The sequence below is a fragment of the Urtica dioica genome, chromosome 11 (assembly GCF_054948205.1).
Source record: "Urtica dioica subsp. dioica isolate 48M chromosome 11, U.dioica_male_clone48M_v1_H2, whole genome shotgun sequence".
Classification (NCBI taxonomy): domain Eukaryota; kingdom Viridiplantae; phylum Streptophyta; class Magnoliopsida; order Rosales; family Urticaceae; genus Urtica; species Urtica dioica.
Genome location: NC_142766.1, coordinates 18594398 through 18617584, shown reverse-complemented (window position 1 = coordinate 18617584; position 23187 = coordinate 18594398). Strand labels below are relative to the sequence as shown.

The 23187-nt window shown below is 34.8% G+C and overlaps 1 long non-coding RNA gene across 4 annotated transcripts; it reads right to left on the bottom strand.

Moving 5' to 3' along the window:
* Positions 1-17607: 17607 nt before the first annotated feature.
* Positions 17608-23187, bottom strand: LOC149381978 (uncharacterized). 4 transcript variants are annotated; one of them, XR_016301951.1, is made up of 9 exons: positions 22974-23183; positions 22789-22861; positions 21544-21624; positions 20770-21394; positions 20231-20497; positions 20004-20090; positions 19571-19706; positions 18372-18553; positions 17608-17981 (listed from the first exon to the last, which is right to left on the bottom strand). It is a non-coding gene; the product is annotated as an uncharacterized LOC149381978 (long non-coding RNA). The 4 variants fall into 4 exon arrangements; XR_016301950.1 differs by having other exon boundaries at positions 18372-19706; positions 22974-23187; XR_016301952.1 differs by lacking the exon at positions 19571-19706 and having other exon boundaries at positions 22974-23182.

Here is a 23187-nt window from a genome sequence, read left to right as displayed (position 1 = left end):
TCGCTCTTAATTAGGCCTCACGCGTTTCACACGTGACACTCCACTATCACTAATAAAAATGTATTTTTTTTTTTAAATGGGAGGGGTATATATATTTAAGGTTAATGGTCCTACGTGGGGAAGAGGCAAGTTGCGACTTGCGAGACAATTTGTGAGGCGACGAACCAGTGTAATTATAATGGTAATAATATGTAGATAAGTAATTATAGTGCATGGTGAGTAGGTTAGCCAATGAAGTTAGCGACATTTAATAAAAAGGAGTTAGAGGAGGTAATTTAAAATTTAAATAATGAAAAAAGTATGTACTTGTGTATATACTAATTAATTACTCATTAGCATATGCCGTTTTGCTATATATGTTGACATGTGACTGTGACAATCTCATTACATACGTACTTGAACCGAAAATCTCAAAGACTTGCGCTTTGCTTGGAAAGTCTATGCAATGAGTAATTGTGACCGCTAATACTTCATATCTGATTAATATAATCAATGAAGGATGCAACAGGATTGATCCAATATTCTCTTTTGGGTGGGGATAGGATACATTTTTTTTTTCCAAAAAAAATATATTACTATTGATGTTTTTGAAAAAAGTTTGCAATTAATTACAATCAACAAGTACTTTATATATTGCAATGAACTATTTATTTCCCAAATTTAAGAAATGAATAATTCACATTGGAAAAACGAGTTTTATTAAATATTATTGACAAAATATGTGAATTAAAGGTTTTTGTTCATTCTATTTTAAATAAATTCGTTAAGGATCAACACTTATTATTACAATTTTTCAGATAAGATCGAATGAGATCTATGCGGCACCAAAGTGTCACAAAAAAAGGGCTAAACATAATACTAAGGTCCAAACTATTTGAGAAACGAATAAGACTATAAATTGTGGTTCGATAACCTCTAAACAAACAAAAAAATCAGAGAAGTTAGCGATTACATAAAAATTAGTCAAAATCGAATGGTTAGACAAGATAACTGTCGATAATAACTTCTACACATATATGAGTAACAGTTATAAAAAAAATAACTCCCATAATGCCCTATCCTGACCAATCAAGCAGTATAAAAGGCAAGTAGGGTGCAACACAAATCCACTAGACGAACCATCACTTCACAAACTACACCAATAATTCAAGCATCACAATCACCTAATTCAACAAAACGATTACTTTTCACTTCTCGTATTTAGATTCGTCTAATATAAAAATATTTCAGTCTAGATCTATATTATATTGACCGAGTTTGTTCGCCGTACATAATTATTTGCCAAGACAATTGTTGTCGCCAATTTTTGTCATCAAACAAATTCATTTTTACTTTATATAAATTTAAAGGATGTCGCTCGTTTGGACTTTGTTGGCTTTTCGGTACTATGTTAAGTATCATAGGTATCTATCTAAAAATATTTAACAATGAGATAAAAAAAAAGTCATTCAGTAAATAAATATTGATTTTCAAATATTAAAATTTTATTTATATATTTATATTTATTTTTTTGTAATTAACTGTTTAATTGTTTATTAATTTGTGCATTAAATATATATTTTATTTGTAAAATAAAATATATATTTTCATAAATTAAATCAAATACTATATGTTATGACATATGCGTCATGAAACCAGTTTATAATGTATCATGAAATGTATAACATATTGAGATGTTTAATAAAAACATAGTTTTAATGACAAAAAATATGTCATGAAATACATTATTTAATGACAGGCGTGTCATTCTGTCATGAGATTCAAAATTCAACGATATGCTTGTCATTAAAACTGTGTTTCATAAACAAACTTGTCATGAAATACGGCATTCTATGATAAAGTTCATAGAACTAAGACAGCCATCAAGTAATAAGTTTCTAAAAAATGTGTGGCTTACAAGTATCTAATCCATTTTAAATACGCCACAAAATTTCAATCAAGAAGGTTTACGAAAAAAAAGCTCTAAAAAGAACAATACTTAGACTTGATCGTAAAGTAATTTACAAGGAATACCCAGATTAAGCGCTTGATAGTGAATAAACAACAGACATTAAAAAAGAACCGATTCCCTGATATATCAATACTAAAACTTGGACATACTAAACAGTTTGAAGAGTATTCTTCTAGTGTGATCATGTAAGCGAGAGAGAACACACGATTAGTCCGGAATCCCACCCCCCAAAAAAATGTAAGAACAAAAACCCTTTTAGGGAAAATGAAGTGTGTCTAACTTTTTGATTTTCAGAAATGTCGAGTTCATACATCTATTTAACTAAAATGACAAAATTATATTCTAAAATAGATAACAGTGCCACACATATTCTTTTTATTGAAGTTTTATTGACGTTGACTATAATATTTATATGTAAAGACCAATTATCTTTATTTATTCAGGTCACATATGTAATTTATTTAAAAACTAAAAATTAAACAACAGCTTTTTAATCGTGAAGAATACCATAAGACACAAAAGGGTAAAAATCGACAGTTGATAGTCATGAATCCAAGATTCAGAGTTGCAATTCGAACGGAATGAAGTTATTTCTTGGGGATATAAGAATTTTATTATTTAAATTCAATTTAAGGTTATGTTTATTTCAAAATTGGGAATTTGAAAGTTATTGTACTCGTTTGGATTTGATTCGATTTTTCTTATGTAATAGTTAATATAAATGAAAGAGAGATTTGTGACACTGTTATCTATTTCAAGGTATAACGTCTGTTAGTTGACATTTTTTAAAATAAAAAAGCAAACTCGATATTTCACTAATACGGTATATATGTGTTATTTTCCTTTTTATCTATAAACGACAACACACGGACTCAAATTAGCACTTTAGTTAACTGAGAGAGAGTTTTCAGGGAAAAAAAATATATGTTGATTATTTTAGTAATTGACGAAAGTCAGTAGTAAAAAAGTGGAAAATTTCTTCCTATTGGCTAGTGAGAATAAATCACTCCCAATTAATATAACTTTTGCAATAATCCAAAGTATTTTGTTTGGATTAATTAGTTTTGATAAACAATCCTATAGTCATAAAAGTTTAATTTCTATAAATTAACTCTCCAATATCACCTATATATATTTGTCTTGAATAAAAAAAAATTAATTATTATTTTTTGATCTTATGATTTTTGCATTCTTTATGACTTTAGAGGATGAGAATGAATATCACTGAACTAACTTTTCTTGTCTTAATTTAAAGTTTAAACACATCAATTACATTATCCAATATTATGCTCCATCAAATATTTGTATAACGCCATTTCTAACAAAAACTACTGCAATTAATCATACTGTGGAGTTTCAAAAGTATTTTGAATACTTTAAAAGTTGAAGTTTATTAAATATCTAAAATACTGCTTAGAATATGAAGAAAAAAAGAGAGGAAAAAAAACTTGCTGTTAACCCACACATCCTAATTAACTATCTTTGATACAAGTCATCTATCATCGCTTAATTACGGTAAGATATCTACATACGGCTAAATTTTGAAGCCATATGTTGGCAATATGCAACATGTTAACGAAAATATAATAATCATAACAACGCCCAACAACACACACATCGAACTAAAGCATAAAATTATTATGATCAACTTGTATTTTTTTTATTATTTTTTTGGTCGAAGTGGAGGTTCATAAAAAAAATTAATTAATTAATTAGGTACACCTCATAGAATAGAAATTTCCGGTCTCTCTCGATCGAACATGACTTAATTAATTAGGTATTTAGGTACACATAGAATAGAAGTTTCAGAATACTCTCTCTCTAAACTTGAGAAATGCGCGACCTACTCTTTCTCTCTCTATGAGAATCTCTCCCCTGAAACCCTAGGTTTTCAAAGGAAAAATCGCCGCTCCCCTCCTGGGTGAAAGACGCCGGCGTCGGTCGGCTCCGACCGGGAGGGGAGAAATGTTTCTTGTCATTTCATACTTATTAGAGTATTTACCTATATTTCCTCTTCCTCTAATAAAGATCTACGACGTTGCGCCAAGCCTCGCCGGAAGTCGTCGTCTTCGCCGGAGTCTTCTGCAAAGCTTGCTTTCTACGATGTCGGGGGTGGAGGCTTCTCAGTACCAGTCGATGTCGCGGTTTGAATCCCAGATCTGGAGTGATCGGTCCACGAAGACAGCTCCTTTTTTTGTGGTTCTTACCGCCTTTTCTGCGCTAAGGACGACTCTCGAAGATGAAGTCGGAGTTACCGTCCAGATCTCCGACTCATCCGCCGTTGAAGTGCTTCGGTTCCGATTAGCCAAAAATTCCCCTAATTTTACCAGAGATAAAAAGACGATTACGGAGCTTGGCGGTGTTGCTGCAAGTTTGTCGACGATGGTTTTGTGCCGTGGCTCGTCAGCTATGACAGTTCTGCGGTGTGGATCTTTGGTGATGGTGCCGACGATGCCGCTGCATGACTTCTCGATGACGGCGTCGGTGCGGCAACAATCCTCGGCAGTGGAGCTGTGGCGTAGCTTCCCGGAGCCGGCGACGGGGACTCTGCGGTGTGGTATCGATGATGCTGTGAAGAGGCTTCTCGGCAACGGGGACGATGTTGCTAAGTTTTTCGAGGTTGTCTATCAAACTTCGGTGACATTTTTAATTTTTATTTCGAGTTTTTTTGTTTTAAAAGGATTTGTGCCTCTTTTATTTTGTTGTTGCATTTTGTTTGGCTTGGTTTATTTTGGAGACGGATTAGCCGTCGTCCACTATCCCATTGTGGATTTTCTGTTAGGTTTTGTTCTATACAGGTTGAAGAGGCATCTCCTTCGTGGTCATCGAATAGAGGTTGAGTGGATCTTTCCATCAACCAATTTTGGTTTTGTTGAAAGAGCCCTATGTGTGCTCGATTATTGTGCTCGTCGTTCTTCCTCTTGTCGGAAGCATGCACAAAATATGCCATTACCGGAACTTAGTGTTAGTTTCACTTCGACTTAGGTTTGAAGTGTTCCATGTACTAAGGTGTTTTTCTCCTGTATTGATGAGTTTTAACCAATTTTAATGGAAAATCCGTGACATTAAAAAAAAATACTCTCTCTCTCTCTCTCTCTCTCTCTCTCTCTCTCTCTCTCTCTCTCTCTCTCTCTCTCTCTCTCTCTCTCTCTCTCTCTCTCTCTCTCTCTCTCTCTCTCTCTCTCATATTAATATCTTATACGGCGACACCATAAAAGTCGTATAGAAACTATAAAGAATTAGTATAAGAAAGAACATATTTTAAAATGGCTATTTTGTATATTTTCCTATTTTAAATTCTAAACATATCTGTAATATATGGATGATTTGTGTTGTATAAATTAAGTAGGGCTAGGTTGTCGATTATTATTTCTTGATATAGTATAATGAACCTATTATTACAACCATCATTTGTACGCTAAAATTGTATAAGCTAATTTGTTTTCCGTAATCATCACCATTTACATGATAATTTAAAAGGATCCCTTATATACGACTGTGTACATGTACATGATTTACTCCGACCTTAGAAGAAATTCACTAATGTCAAAATAATTCATTGTCAAGATTTGTGTGAATAACAAGTTTGCAAAATACGGTGCAATAATATTTTTGTTAACCGCGTAGATGATACGTGAGATTATTATTATTATTATTATTATTATTATTATTATTATTATTATTATTATTATTATTATGTGTACATGACGAAAATCTTTTTTCAATTATTATTTTTATTATTATTATTCCACGCAGAAAAATACCATCTTGAAAACTTACCACGAAGTGAGATTCTACGACGATAAAAGATTGTCGTGGAATCCATGATGGTTTTTAGCCGTCGCAAAATCCCATTTTTTTATTAGTGGTGATTGAAAATGAACGACAAATAATAACCATCTGGAGTAGCTAATTAGTATACCATTACAAAGATCAATTATACCTGATTTTGCATTAAACATAATGTATAAAACCGAAAACACTAAATTAAGTGATCTGATTTTGGAAGAAAAAACGACGCATCTGAACACATGTGAACACATTCCAGAAAAAATAAAAATAAAAATGAAAGTGTAGTCAGTCAAACAAGCAGCACTAAAACGACTTGAAATCGTTATTCAAATAAAACAAAACCATACATCATTTAAGTAAGAGAGAGAGTAAATCTTATCGGAAGCCAATTTGGACAATTCAGCTCATATCATTCTTCTCAACAAAAGTCTTGAACAAGACACATACATTAAGGCAAGTAATTGACAAAACGGATCCACAAACAAAAACTTTAAAAATGTAAGAGTAAGACCTTCATTAACATCAGCGTTGCAACTTGCACCCGATCATTTCCAAGAAAATTAAATATGGAACAAGTAACAGTCTCAAGAATAACGTCGCTTACACTTGTCATCCCGTGGCTTTACGTATATATGTTTGGCTGTCTCTATTGACCGAACTTCCCAAAGTTACAAATATGCAAACGTTATATATGGGATACATTTATATTTTTTTCGGAATAATTCAATTTTACATCATACATAATACATCATATAATCAATTACACATTTAAACACAAATATAATATTCAAATATCAATATTATATTTTTTAGAAATTGAACCCTCGTATTCTCGCAGAGATCTTCTCACAAGCAAAAAGTCTAACCACTCAAGCTAAATCTAGATTTAAGTTGTTCTTTTTAATTTTTTTCTTTTGCAATTTAATTACTTTAAACAACATTATACAAAACGCTTATGAGTACGCGTGTGAGGAATATACCAGTTTACTAACTAACAAATCAGCCATACGACAAGCAAATTGTCGTTTTCTAGCTCTATGACATGAATAAGATATAGGTCCTAGGTTCGATAATAAATAGAACCTATAGATTTTAAATGACAAGCTTGTAATAGAAATAGTCTTTAAATAGAAGATTCAACGTCATAAAATTGACAAGCTCTGTATAATTAAAGAGAAATGTATAATACTATCGCATTCCTTTGTTGGAAAAATGAATAACCAAGTGAAAGGACTAGGAGAAATCCCACATTGAAGTGAACAAAAACTAACAAATATTTATGAAGGTATTTTGTTACTCTTTCATTGTCAATCGATTTTAAGATAAAACATCATTATAAGGATTTTAATCTCACGATTTCACTTTCCATTGTGTGAAAGTATCATGAGATTCCATTTCAAAATCAATTGGTAATAAGAGGAGTAGCCATGATTGTTATAAGCTCTTGTTAGTTTTCATTCATTTTCAATGTGGGATTCCTAACATTCCTTACACGTCCCCTCAAGATGACAGCTCTTTGCGTTCGCTCATCTTGAGCCGAATCCCAATGATTGGATCGGATACCCGTTTGAGCTTAATAGGCTCTGATACCATGTAAAAGTATCATGGAGTTCCATCTAAAATCAATTGATAATGAGAGGAGTAACTCATGATCTTTATAAGCTCTCGTTAATTCTCATTCATTTTCAATACGTGGGATTCATAACATTCCTAACACATTGTAACTTGCACCACACGTAATCAAACAAACGCACACAAACACCACAATTTGTTGATGAGGTTCAGCTCGAAAAGCCTAGTCCTCGCGAACTCCTCAATGAAAGTAATTCGAGTGTATTGAATCAAGATCAATCGTCGTTTTTTCTCCACTTCTACATTTTTTTTTACAATGAACTTCAGACCGGTGGGAACTCACACAAGAATGAACCACTCTACTATTTCCCTTCTCATATATGACTCTCTTTAGTGTTTCCATAATTCTCACTCTCTTTTTTTTAATACACTTGACAAGACTAGCTAACCACCTATGACCAACTCTGATTTGTTAAAGAATATCAGAGTAAATCCTAGGCATCAATTCACACACACGTCGTAGGATAATGACGAGTCAGCAAGAATAAAAACTCTTAAGAAAACGACAATACATACACAAAAGAAAAACAACATAAAACACTTGATGATATATTCACAAGCATGATACTTTACATGGTATCAGAGTCCACAAAATTTAAACAGGTGCTCGGTCTAACCATTGAGACTCAGTCCAAGATAAATAAAAGCAAAGAGTCGTTGCCTTAATAGGAAATGTTAGGAATATCACATTGAAAGAGAATAAAAGCCGACAAGTATTTGAAAATATTACGAGATATAATTCCTCTCATTTCCAATTAGACTTGAGATATAATTCATGTAAATACGGAAGTATTGCAACCCAAAAATCATTTGTTTGCATTACTTGATTTTGACGCACAAAGAGAAAGTATTTAAAGGAAAGTAATGGAAATAAGTGGAAGCAAAACCAATACTTTATATACTATCAAAGGCAAAACCAAATGGAGACTATATAGAGGGACATAAGTCCACTGAACTTTTCGAAATTGCGTTTTTACGTTTATTTATATTTTTAACTTAAAATTATATGAATTTATTATATTTTCTTTATTGAGAAAAATTTCTCACACACCCTGAATTTTATCGAATGCGCCTCTTCTGAGTTGAAATTTTGACTCTACCACTACACATGAGTTTGAATTTAGAGATATAGATGTGACTTGCCGCGTTTGTTTTTTGCGTCTATAAATAGACGCGATTTGTCATGTTTATTAATTTGCTTATAGGCACATACCCTTAGACGCGATTTGTAGTGTCTAAAGCCCATATTTATCCTAGTGTGTATAAGCCAAGAACACACGTATTCTTTTTTGTACAGTAGACACTTTGTTTATTGACGTTAAACATGTACACCAAAAGTCCTGCCAGTTGTATCCATCTTCAGCTATTGGCCAAGCTGTCGTTAACTTATTATACTTTTTTTTTTTTAGATCATTAATTTTGTTGTCCAATAAATAGTAATTTAAAGATAAATATTGCAAGTCTATTTGTTTTTTTTTTCATGGAGGTTATTCAGATCACTAATTCCATTCCATGGCTCAAATTTATTGTAATTCATCAATCTTAACCATTGTTTTTAAATTCAATCGTCCATGACGATACTATGCAAGCTCACTTACATCTATAAATCGGGGTTCAATGGTTTTCTAGCTATTTAGAGACAAATTGAACGTGGTTCAGCTGACTTTGGTTGACTGACATTTTGTTTTCTTATTAATCGTCTTTATTTTAGGTTTGACTTAAATTGAGTACACGCATTGACGATTATGGCTAAAAACTACAGACCAAATTTGGTGCGAAGTCAGCACTTAGTTAGTCAATGCTTTGTGAGAGAAAGTAACTGCGAAAAATATGATTGTGTACCCGATAAAACTTTATTTTTATATGTCATTGTCGAATTAGTTCCATCGCTCTATCAGCTAGACTCTGTTTTTCTTTTTCTTTTTTTAAAAGAGCAGATAGACACTCTTGATTCTAGCTAGCTCTCACCTGCGGGGTAAACTAATATATTTATATATGTATATATATATATATATATATATATATATATTATATATGTATATATATATATTTTCTAAACTTACTGCTAGAGAAATGATAGTTTCCTATTTTAAAAACAAAAACTTAGCAAGGAAAAACTAATAATTGGCCACACGAAATTTCATCATTGAAACTAACCGCTATTGAGAGCGTATAATGTAACATATATTATACTACGTACCCTATGTAGAATAAAGGAGAAATAAACAAGCAAACAAAAATGAGAAACCGCTGTTATGATAAGATTAGAATGCAAAGAAAACTTGAACATTATTATAAAAAAAAAAAAAAAAAAATACATGTCTTCAATAAATGTGAACCTAATCCAACAAATAATGATCGCCAACTATATTGTTTAGGTAGGAGTTTCTTCTCAGAGATGCATTACTTTATCTTGCAACTTGGCCAATTTGCATATATTTTATTTCATAGTTGTTTTGACTTTGATACCTATTTTTATGCGATTTAGTTAGGGTTTTATGTGAGCTCAGAGATGTATTACTGGTCAAGGTAGGGACACTAGTCATAACTTCTTGACCTTATCGAAGCAGTTATTATCTAGTCCATAGTCCATGCACACATATTTGAGTCCAATATTCGTCTGATCCTCGAAGGGACTTTAGAAAGTCAACACCACGCCCAATCAAATTTAAACCCTAACCGTATATAAGTCATTATATCATACTTGACTTTATTGCAGAGAAAGAGTACATGATTTGCTATATAACAACCACTAGTGATTACAGCATACGGTTGGGTTGACTAAATTGAAATCTTAAATATGAGATGGAGAACTATATTTCAACTACCTTGTAGAACAAGGTCTTCGATGTGGATAAGCTCATTCAATAGATCCGCGGAAGAGATCCACTGGAAGCAACGCTCTTGGGCGAATTGGCTTGCCCACGGTGACAAAAACACGAAGTACTTCCACTCTCAAGCCACCAGTAGAAGGCGAAATAACACTATCCACGCGATTATTGACTTGTCTGGCAGGAAACTCTCATCTCTCCCCGAAATCTCAAAGGCTTTCCTGGAGTTCTTCGGGAGCCTCTTCACCAGCTCCTCTCCGACCTCAGAGGATAGCATGAACGGCGTCCCCACGTGTCTCCCGAAACTCGCAGCCTCATCAACCATGTCTCTTGAAGCCGACTTCTCCAAAAACGAAATCGAGGAGGCCCTGTTCTCTATGCACCCTACTAAATCTCTTGGTCCGGACGGCATGCCGGCTTTATTTTTCCAGAAATATTGGGATACCATTGGGGACAGTGTGACCAAGACGTGCCTCCGGGTCCTCAACGAGGGGGCTAGTGTAGCGGAATGGAACAAAACGCTCATCACCCTCATCCCGAAGATTGAAGGAGCCGAACACCTTAAGGACTTTCGCCCGATTGCGCTCTGTAATGTCGTCTACAAGATTGTGTCCAAGGCAATTGCAAACCGTCTCAAACTGTTCCTCCCGAAAATTATTGACGAGAACCAGAGTGCCTTCGTTGCGGGAAGACAAATCAACGACAATATCCTTTTGGGCTTTGAGTGCAACCATTGGCTTCGGGCGAGGAGTAAGGGTCAGCGGGGCTACCGTGCGCTTGAGCTCGACATGAGCAAAGCGTATGACCGAATTGAATGGTCATATGTCCGACTGATTATGGAACGCATGGGCTTTGGGGCTCGATGGATCAGTCGGGTCATGGATTGCATTTCAACGGTCAGCTTCTCGCTGCTCGTCAACGGCTCAATGTCGGCTGATTTCCTGCCCTCTCGTGGGATACGCCAAGGGGACCCGATCTCACCCTACATCTTCATCCTCTGCGCTCAAGGTTTCTCGTCCTTAATACATCATCGGGTCAATGAGGATGCCATCCACGGGATCAGCATTGCACGTGCTAGCCCTCCTATTTCACATCTCTTCTTCGCCGACGACAGCTTAGTTTTCTTCCAAGCAACCACGGCTGACTGTCGGTGCCTTCTGGACTGCATAGAGAGGTACTCAAAGGCCTCGGGTCAGCTTGTCAACTTTAACAAGTCAGCTATGGCTTTCTCTCCGAACACCGACCAGGCAATGCAGGCGGCTATCCAGGACATGCTCGGGGTATTGGTCTCAGTAGGTATTGACCTATACCTTGGCCTTCCAACATTCACCCTCCGTGCTAAGCGCATCCAATTTGGCTTCATTAGGTCTAGAGTGGTGAAGAAGCTCAACAATTGGGGCTCGAAGTGTTTTTCGACCGGGAGAAAGGAAACGTTGATCAAAGCAGTCATCCAGTCTATCCCTACCTACACCATGGGCACTTTCATGGTCCCGGTGTCTATTTGCTCGACTATAGAGAGCCTTTGCGCGGATTTCTGGGCGGGCTCGGGAGAGGAGACCAAGAAAATGCACTGGGCCCGCTGGGAGCTTCTCTGCCGGGCCAAAAAAGACGGAGGCCAAGGATTTCGGAGCCTCCGAGAATTCAATCGGGCCCTCCTTGCTAAACAGGTATGGCGTCTCGCTCGTGACCCCTCCTCCCTGGTGGCTTGCGTTATCGTAGGTAAATACCACCATTGCTCCTCGATCCTCCACGCCACTCCCAAACAAGGCTCCTCGTACGCCTGGAAAAGTTTGTTATGGGGCCGGGGTGTTATTGACAAAGGTTGGAGATGACAGGTAGGGACGGGATCGAAGATAGCCATCTACAGGGACCGATGGGTGACTTCTCCCTCAAGCTTCATGGTCCAATCCCCTCAAGGGCTCCACTCGAATTCTAAGGTCCGAGATATCCTCCTCGGCTCCGGAGAATGGAACGCCGCCAAAGTCCAGGCTGTCTTCCTCCTTTTCGAGGCTGACACGATCCTTGCTATCCCTCGGCCTCTCCATCGACGTGAGGACTCCTTAATCTGGCATTTTGATGAGAAAGTAATCTACTCCGTTAAAAGTGGATACCAGATCGCTATGGAAATCTCCGTTGCCTCCGCTGCGTCTACCTCCACTCAGTTGAGCTCTCTCTGGCCGACTCTGTGGAAAATTAAGACCCCCCCCCCCTCCCCCTCCCCCCCCCCCCCCCCCCCCCCCCCCCCCCCCAAGATCAAGATCTTCCTCTGGCGTGCCTGCAAGAACTATATCCCCACAAGAGGAAATTTGGCTAGGAGGCACATCGTAGTTGAACCTCGATGCAACTTCTGCGGATTCGAGGAAGAGACAACATCCCACAGCCTTATCTTCTGCCCCTTCGTCGAGGATGCTTGGCTCACCTCCCCCTTTGAGCACATTCTGGGCCAAAGTCAAGATCGGAACCTGTGGGAGACAATTAGATGCAAAATAAAATCCTTGTCTCTCGACAACCTCGGGCTGCGCGCAATCATGCTCTGGGAGATATGGTTTTGCCGGAACAAGCTCACACACGAAGGTGAGAAGGCCGACATGGTAGCTATCTTCACCAAAGCGGTCGGCCTCTCCGACGACTATGCGCTTTTCAACCTTTCCTCTCCTCGGCGCCCTGCCCCGACTCAACCAGCTACATGGTCCCCCCCCCCCCCCCCCCCCAAACGATGGAAGCTCAACACAGACGCGGCTTTCAACTCCGAGTCCGGAACCGGGGGTTATGGTGGATGCATCAGGGACGCAGAGGGCAACTTCTGCCTCGCCTTCTGCAACCAGATCTGCCACGCCTCCTTTGTGCTCGCGGCGGAGCTAATGGCCATCCGTGAAGGGCTCGTAACTGCGCTCAGAGCTTCTCTTCCTGCGAGCTGGAATTGGACTCGATGAACGCTGTTACGTTACTCCGAGATGAGGCTTTTGACGCGAAAGAAGAAGGGTTGATTGCTGAAGATATCATTATGCTTAATCGTTGTTGTAATTTTTCTTTTTCATTTTATCCGGCGAACCGGAAACATTGTCGCCGACCGTCTGGCTATGATGGGCTCGAAATCTTGTCTCCCCTCTCTATTGATTGACTCTCCACCCCCCTGTATTGCTGATCTTATTACGGCCGATTTGGCCCTTGCTCCCTGAGAGCGTTTGTAAAGGCTCTTTCCCACTAAAAAAAAATACATATATGTCGTCGTTTTATTTTATTTTTTTGTCGTCGTTTTATTTGAATGCGCCTTTACTATGCGTTATATATTCAATTCATCGTTTTGTGTCATATTTATCGCTTCTTTATATTTAGAATTTTATTGAAAGTTTGATTTGTTTTTTTTTCAGTAACAAAGAAGTTCATCAGGATATATAAGTATTCCTTTTGGGACTGTATTGATCAATTTCGTTGGAAGAAAATATATTGAAACTATCTAATTTGAAAATTCAATATTAAAAATGCTCTCTGTGACCACCTAATTAAGTGATCGATCAACCCTACATCTCATTAACTAATGGCCGGTCTACCATATCTAATGACCTAGTGCTAAAAAATAACGTGGGTCTCATGAACCACTTGATCCTTACTTATGTTCAGGCTTTTTGGTACTGAGGTATTATCGAAGTGACATTTTAATTACTTAGTAATTAGTTTAATGTGATAGTTAGATTAGTGTAGTAGTAATTGCATCATCTTCTAAAGTAGAGGTCGTGAGTTTAATTCATACAAAAAAAAAAAAAAAAAAAAAACCTAGTTTAAGGAAAGATAAATATCAGACTTGTTGCTTTTAGTCCTTTAATCATTTGTATATAACAATACTAAACCTTTTAATAATAAAATTTATCGGTTATAAAACTCATATTTTTTACCAACTTAAATATAATGATGATTTCATAGAAGTACAAGTAACACAATAATAAAAATGAATTAACTTCGCGGTTTTATAGAATTTTTTTTTTTTTTTTTGCATTAATGATATTTATTAAATAATTAATATTTTTGTAAATTGTTTAACTATTGAATTTCATTAAAAATACCAATATCCTTGTTCCAAAATCAGTATTTTGGAATTACTTTATTTTATTTGAAGGACTGTTTGCGAAAAGAAAAGAAAAAAAAAAGATCGTATTTATATTCCCGATTAGGTTATAGTATCCGGATTGGCAACTACCGTTCCAAAATGATTATCTATGGCCTTAATAATATAAATATAAAATCTGGATTATTACAATTTCACAAAAGTTTATACAAATCAAAACATTTGGAGTTGAATTAATTGTATAACCCTTAAACTGCATAATACAATCTATGGGAACTAAAGAAAAGACATTATTTAATTTTTTTTAAACTATATATGTAGTGTATTATCACATTATGCAATTCCTGACAAAACACCCCGAGGCTCACGATGTAAGTAGAGTCATGATATCATAAAATGGAAGTTCTCTCTGACGCCCACCGAGATTGATCACTCTACTGTCTATATGTCCAAAATTTGTATCTTTATAATTATAGTATACAATAGAGACGCGATCCAGGCATATCCTAGCCAATATATCTTAGATATTGTGTAACGCGCTACTTGGGACTATATTTTATTCCTTTAGTTTGGTCAATCAATTTTTTGTGTGGTCTATATTAGGCCGATATTAATGAGATCTTTTGAACTATAGTGATATTACGTCAATAGGACAAATATTTAGTTAGGGTCAACTGCATATATTAATGGCTCCCTAATAGATTTAGTTCTGTCCTTAAGTGTCGTTTATAAATACTTGTCGTTTATTTTTAATCCTTATTAGTTACGTTTGTAAGCCTTGCTTATGTTTTTAGCTGGAGACTTTTTCATGTTAATACCATAATAAAAATTTCTGATGTCCATAATATATATAAAGATTTCATGTCTGAGAAATATCGCTATTTCATAGTTTGGTAAATGTATATATCGTCTATATGACTAAGTCTAAGAATCAATCGTGATAAATAATAAACCCATCCATCACTGATTACTGATTAGCTTTCAATTTTATGCAGCTGGATTTTTAGCAAAAAGTCTTTTCTTGTTCCCACCGTAAAGCATATCCATACCAAGATCTTAGAAACGTGATTTAATCATTAAAGTTTATCCAAAATCACATGCAACGAAAGGCTGTATCTTAGTATGGAAGACATTAGCTAATCCCATCTTAATTATGACGTATCAAAACAACCAAATATTAATTAGACATTTACTGCTCTTGGAGAAAATATAATTTTTCTTAATTAGGAGCTATACATATGTCAATGAACTAACTATTAAGAGAGTTATTCATGTGACTTAATTAGACTTGTGTTAAAATTTTAGCTTAGTTATCAAATAACTAAGAAAACAATATCATGTAGTTAAATATAAATTAGACTATAAATTTAATTTATATATAAACAATAATTTTAATTGAGGCTAGAAATTACGGTTTCTTCTCAAAATTATATATAATATTATTAATTTTACTATATATATTCAAGTGGAAAGAATGTTTACACCTTCATTATATGTGTGTGTAAACTATACAGGTCCATTCAATTACAATATTAAAAAAAAAAAAAAAAAAGTTAAAGAAGTCCATTATATGCGTGTGTGTGTGTGTAAACTATACATGTCCATTCAATTACAATATAAAAAAGAAAATAAAAAAACAATAAAAAAATAAAAAAAGCTAAAGAAGTCCAGTAAGCAAACTTTCTAATATTTGAATAATTAATTCATTAATGTAGAAATATAAAAGTCTATGTACAGTATAATGGCTAACTAATAAGGCTAATATATAATAACTTTCTTTAATTACAGCCGACACAGTCGTTCGGAAAGGATACATACATATATACTTATATATGTACACACACAAAATTCAACTGCTAAAGATATTTACTCAGAACTGCTCTGCATGCAATATGAAGTCTATGATAATTATGACAGCACTAAAAAAAAAAGAGAATAGTACTACAGCGCTAAAAATAACTACAAATTGACAATCTAACTCAACCAATACTAGGATGAAGAGATAGCATCGGACCTGAAATAGAAATTATATTATCCCCGGAAAGTAAGAGCGTACAATACATATATACATATTTGGTTATTTTGTTTCTCATGGTGGTTTCATATCACGTAAGTTATTGTGTTAACTTAGAATACATTATTGAGACTGAAATGGTGTGTATTTATGGGTTGTCCTCGTCTTTCAAACAGCGCACTCGCATGATTCATCTTCTAGGTGGGGTTTCAAGAACAATAAATTGCCCTGAGACGTGTTTTTCATCAGATATATCAAAAGATTATGTGTCAATTTCAGTGTCACACCTCAAGTCACCGTTTCCTATATATAATAATGCATGAGAACTCGCGATTTCAATATGACCACACGATCTTGAAAGATAGAATAGAGAGTTCATATATTATGTACAGAAAGAAAACCAGCTTTATTACATTGTCTTTTGCCAACATCGTACAAAAAAGAATATTAAAAAATAAACATTATTATTAGAACATGACATATGTATGATTGAGATCATGGGTACGGACGGCTTAACGGCATTCTTCCATGCACTTCAAATTCTATCCAACTTAATGGATCAATAGTTTGATCTCAAAACATTGCTCACTTGCTGCTCTCTAATTCACATATATATCAAGGTGTCTTATTGTTTTACTTGAAAAATTCATCTTTAGTGATAAAAGTAAACTACATATAATGTAGCAAAAATCACAGAACCGCTTATTATTTTATTTTAGTATATGCTTTATTAAGTAATCTACTTGTATGGATAATTCGTGGTTGATTGATGTTTCATGCTCAAACTCGTTGTGGGTATATACTAACAAATTTAAAGAATTAATTTTTTCCCGACAAACAAACATTTCCGATGGAACAGTTAGGTAAAGAAACATGGCCCAATGTGGGTCAGATGAACAAGTTGATCCAATTTGAAAGGGAGTGTAGCTAAACATCTAATGTCTTTGGACTCATCCAACTTGCTCTCTCCGCAGGCCCATCACAGTATTCATCCACCTTTGGCAGCCTTATAAATGCCCACTATTTTGCTGTTTATAAAATATTATAATTTGAGTATATTTTGAGCACTCATTCGGCTCATTCAAAATGTGGGCTCATTCAATATGTCCATAATAGTTGATAAAAATTAAACTGTGATGATGTGATGTGATCAGATAACATAAAGAAGATGATTCCGCAGTCTCTTTAGGCTTTAGGCAAAAACCTAACATGAAATCCACAAAATGATAGTGAAAGATGGTTAATTCGTCTCTAATACAAAATAAAGCAAGCAACACGCAACAAAAAAATAAAATGTTCACAAACACCATAAAACTAGAAAAAAAAAAAAAAAAAAAAAAAAAAAAAAAAAAAAAACAAACAAACAAACAAAATACGATTTTGTCACCACTGTGATAACTTTGTGCAGCCCCGAAGACGCCACGAAGTGTGCCGATGTGAACCCACTTCGCACCATCACCTTCTTCTTCGACCGGCGCTGGACCTCCGCCGAAGACTCTCGCACAAATGGAGACTCAAATTGGGCCAAAGCTGACAACAGACCTTTATCGGAGAAGGGAAGGACTTGAAGCAAGAACGTCACAGATGGAAGTCTGACAACACCGATTTTGCAGGCCCAAAAGATCATCAAAGAATAGTACCGAGATTTACCAATAAAAACATAGTTAACGGAAGTGGTTTATCGATCTTTGAGACCACCTGCATCCAATAAAGATTAACATAATATGATGCTACAATATTTCTTTTCAAGCTTAATCCTTCAAATAACTCACTAACATATTTATTTCATAAATGTTTTTTTTTAACTAATTTCCTTTTTTGTTTACTGTTTTAGTTAGACTTTTTTTTCCCAGTGTTTATAGTTTCATTTAAATTTTTCTTCTTGTTTATAATTTCATTTAAAACAAGGACAAAATTGTTTAAAACTAGAGAGATATCTGTGAAAGATTTTAAAATTTTAGATATTCGCATAATTAGCCTCTTCATATAAAGAATTTGTGTAACTCTCTCATGTTTATTGAGAACTTCTTGTGACATTCAAATTATGAAATATATTCAGATGCATTTTTCTATTTGTAAGTCTATTACCTGGAACTTTTGAAGTTAAGTGTGCTTCGCCTAGGGCAATCTCATGATGCCTGACCTCCTTGCACGTATTTTTTTCAAGCAGCACCAGAAAGCAGTCATTGTGATATACCTTAAATTCTTTGATGCATATTGCATTTGAGAGCCATGATTTCATGGGTGTTTAAAATGAGGGCGTTACGTTCCTGTTATCAAAGAGACAAAATTCTTTGTGAAGTATAAGAAGAAAGGGTCAGTGGCAATACAATGAACCACTACATTTGAACTGGTTGTTTTAGCTAAGTAGTCTGTAATTGTTTTAAGAAAGAGTCATCTCATTTTCTTACTCCCTTTCTTATGTTTATGGTGAAAATTCCAGTTTTAAACTATTGGATACTTAATTCATATGTTTCGGACTAACACGAACTTAATGGCGCTCGCTTCATTCAGTGTACATTTATAGATTCAGTGATGGAAAAAATAGCTTTAACACTCTCCAAAGCACAAAAGGAAACATAAACAATAGTATCGACATCAGGGACGAAGCTAGGAATTCAGGTTCGGGGAAAAAATAATTTAGGGGCCATTTATAAATTTTTAGGGTAAAAAATGTAAAATTTTATAATAAAAACATGGTCAAAAAGTGCTTTTTTTTTCTTTTTTTTCTTTTTTTTGAGGAAGGGCTAGCCCTCATTGGGCTGAGAGTACTCTTTTTTTTTTTTTGGGTAATCAATGCCCAACCTTAAATAATCTTTTAAATGAAGTAAAAATTTTAGTGGACGAAATTTCAATAAGAACATTAAGTTCAAACTGACACGATTTCGGTTAAACGATTAACAAAATAATTACGCTCAAGTTAAAACTTATATCAACAATTTTGGACATTTTTCTAAAATCAAGGGACAAACTGACACGAACACTATAGCTCAATGAAAAATAATAATACAATATATATATTTTTTAATATTTTATGATAGTCATGAAAAAACTGCATTTGATGACAAATATATCATGAAAATTTGTTTTTAATGACGACTATAGTCATAACAGTAAAATAAAGTTTTCCTAATAGATTATGATTTTTTTTTTTTTTTTGGTAACAGAGAAGTTATATTAAATGCCAAGTGCGTAAAAAATACAATATTAGTTTTGTTTACATTTTATGTTAAAAAAGACAGTGAAAAGTGCGTTTTAGAAAGAAAATCATTGTTTTAAATCATAACCTGAGCTGTAGGTTCTACATAGGCGTAAAAATTGTTGAGCTATCTTGATTGGTCTTCTTAACTTCAGTATTACCTATGACTTTTCCCTCAACTTGGAGTTGTGTCAATTGAACACATACCCAAATTGGAATAAATTCTGCGAGTAAAACGTAAAATTAAATACATGTTATCTTTAACAATAATCTTAGACTTTTCTTCAGAAAAGAAAAACAAACAAAAAAATACAATAATCTTAGACTGCAATTTATCTTCATTTTTATTTTTTCGAAAAGAGTTTTAGAACTTGAAAGAAAACCACATTCCTTTCAGCATTATTGGAAGAAACATTAAGCAAGGTAAACAAAAACCCGCATAGATTAGATACACGATAAGTAACTAAAGAAATGATCGAAAAGGAAAACATTATTCAAGGAGTTGGTATAAATATTTTTACCCGACCATTCTTCAATCTGCAGAATAACTATTCAAAGAGTTAGTCTTACACCCGCCCTGCTAACTTCCCTGACCACTCGTCATAAATCTGCAGAGCAATTAATTTAAGTTAAAAAACGAACATTGGCTGGCTTTCTGTTGATGGGGTGACAACAGAAAATATGATGATATTTTTATTGGCTCCAACAACTTGAAACGAAATATGCTCACAGTCAATCGAGCTCAAACCTTATATTAAGAAGACACTAATTTTGCTTAGAACGGACTCTAAGCAAAGACTACCCTAGAACACTTAGCTAGCACCAACGGCGGCGGACGTGACTAAGTTTTGAGCCCACCCATATTAAATTTCGACATCCGAGATTTCAATGAACTCTTGTGGCTAGGCACTTTGAAAATAAGGTTGGGATTCGCTCGGTGGACAACAAGTTCAACAAACAAAACTCTCATTACTGACCCAGCAACATTCAAGCCTAAAACAACAAACAATTATACCTGCAAAGGTAACACACAAAAATGAACAAAATCAAAACATTAAAATAAGAAGCGGAAACCATCCTCAACAGATCAGTAGAACTTTATCAATTATTATATGTGAGGTGACATTAGGTGATTGGTGAGTTAGCAAAGTTAGTAATCAGCAAGTGAATGAGAGAAGGATCTTCATCTTGTAATTTGGTATTTCAAGTGTAGGATAATATTTGGAAGGTTTCTCTCTAAACCTCCCGTGACTCTTTGTAGTACCCTAGCAAGATCAATACAATTACCTCTTCTCGTTGGCCATCGCGTTCTTGACTAGCTTGTTGTGAATTAAACATCTCAGCTCATAACACAAAGTTTGGTCGTGACTTGTGGTTACAAGCTTATGTAGCTAATCCAGCTGAGGATGGGCCTTCTTGTGTGCCGGTCCAAACTTGGTTTCCTGGCCATCCAAGTCAAACCAAACCATATCTTGAAGCTCCACAAAAGCTGAATTCCGGCGCATTGTCGGCGTCGTGTCTGAGTTTATATGGTTCCGTGCTTCGATGGATGAATTAAGCATTTCACGTACATGTCCACATCTACCGGCTATTTGGTTTGCAAATTGTCATGCTCTTGGCTAATCCTCTGCTTCACGCTCACATGAACCACGTCAAGGTGGATCATTACTTCGTTCACAAAAAGTTTGCGCAGCACATTCTTGCTCATGACCAAATCGCACACGTTTAGTGAAAATACAATCTCAAGCTCAGCCTTTGCTTCTCTTCGTACCAAACTCACCGACGCCGTCCATGACTCGTAGTCCATAACTGTGTTTGTAACAGACTTCTCAAATCAGAAAATACAAAGTTTCATTCACTCGTCTTTGATCTCTCTCAAGTCTTCGTTTCTCTCGATAACAATCTCCAAACCCTGTGAAGAGATTAACTCCTAAGCACCTTAGAACAGGATTTGATCGATTATGAATCTTATTCCATCCCAAAATAATATTGTTCCCTAGAATCTGAAATCCATTTTTAAAAGAAATCGCTAATTAAACTTAGTTTTTAATTGAGAGTTACCTTTGATCAGGATGAAATTTCTCCACACGCACTCATTTGATCCTAACCAAAGAATCCATTATTTGATCCCTTTGTCGGAACCTGAACTGCCAAAAATTAGTGATTATTCATAATATAACTAGATTGTGGACAGATAACAATGAATGATGAAACTAAATCGCATTTAATTATCATCACACTCACCGCAAACTCAAGCTAAAATATATGTGTTCATGTCCTCATGTCTCCACTTTAGACAGTTTTTTACCCGGAGCAACAAGATCGAGTCAAAGCTGGTTTTTTAATAAATACCAACAAGATCTATATCCCATCAGTTTTTTTTTTCTGATATTAAAATCACAGTCCAAAACTCAAAACTATCAACTAACAGGTGAATGCATATCATTAAAAAAACTAAAATATATATATATATATATATATATATATATATATATATATATTTATAAATTCGAAGAATTAAATTGGAATTTGGGTACAAGAACATGAACGCCAATTCTTTAAAAAAAATATATTTCAATTTTCCTTTTATGAAAAAATGATACTGTAAGAGTATATGCAAAGTTCAGTAAAACAACCATTGCAAGAAAGGAATCTAATCCTATTACTAGTTTTCTTTTATGAGCATTTCTTAATTAAGAGAGCCACACTGATAAATTTGTGACCAATTTATGACACCAGCAAAATCTGAAGTATTTGTTTCTCTAACTTGAGGTAGCTGAAAATTTATTATGCAAAAAATCATAACAGGAAAAAACAACGCATGTATTAATGCTTAAAAAACTAAGCACCGTTGCATCAAGAAACAGCTACAAGTGAAATGCTAATGCCAGTAAATCACAATTTGAAATAATGCAGTTACCAAAAAACAAAAACAAAAAATCCAGACAGCCATGCTTAAACTAGGAAAGAACGAACATACAAAAAATTACAAGAATCTGAAAGATAAAAGGGAAGAACAGAGTTCCTATATAATAATGCTTGTTACAATACAAATAATACAAGATTCAATAAGCATCGTGCAGCCAGAACTATATTAATTAAACAACAAATCAAAGCCAATTTGTTTCTTTTATTTCAGCAAAACAAATAAGTAGAAATTTTTCAGAATTTTCCTAAATAAACAAGGACATCATAATACATACATGGGCTATTAGAACATTTCTTAAAATTCCAGTAAAACTATAAAGCAAATTATAACAGTGAGAGTAGAGAGAAAAGTAAACAATATAGAGGAAAAAGAAGTACCCAATTTCATCTCTTAGGTTGCACACAATGTTCACTCCTTCGCACATTGACCTTCGTGGCTGAAGTTGAAGCCCTTGACCACAATGATAGAAATATTCCAAGATAGAATTTATCTCAGGAAAATTTTCGAAAACCAAGCCGCAGATAGGGAAGGAAAAAGAAAAGGAAAAAAGAAAAAAGCGTACTCTCTGTTTAAAGCTTTTCTTCTTCGATGTTGCCGATTCAAAATTTCCGAATCTTCTCTTGATCTCGTTTCTTCGTCGCCCTTTGATAACATTGGAAGATGTAGTGGCTCTCGAAGACCTAGATCGCAATTTCATCTGAACCCTAAACCTAGGCCTGATCAGGGAGAATGAGAAACGCGGTGATGTGTGAAACCCCCTATATATAGCTTCTAAA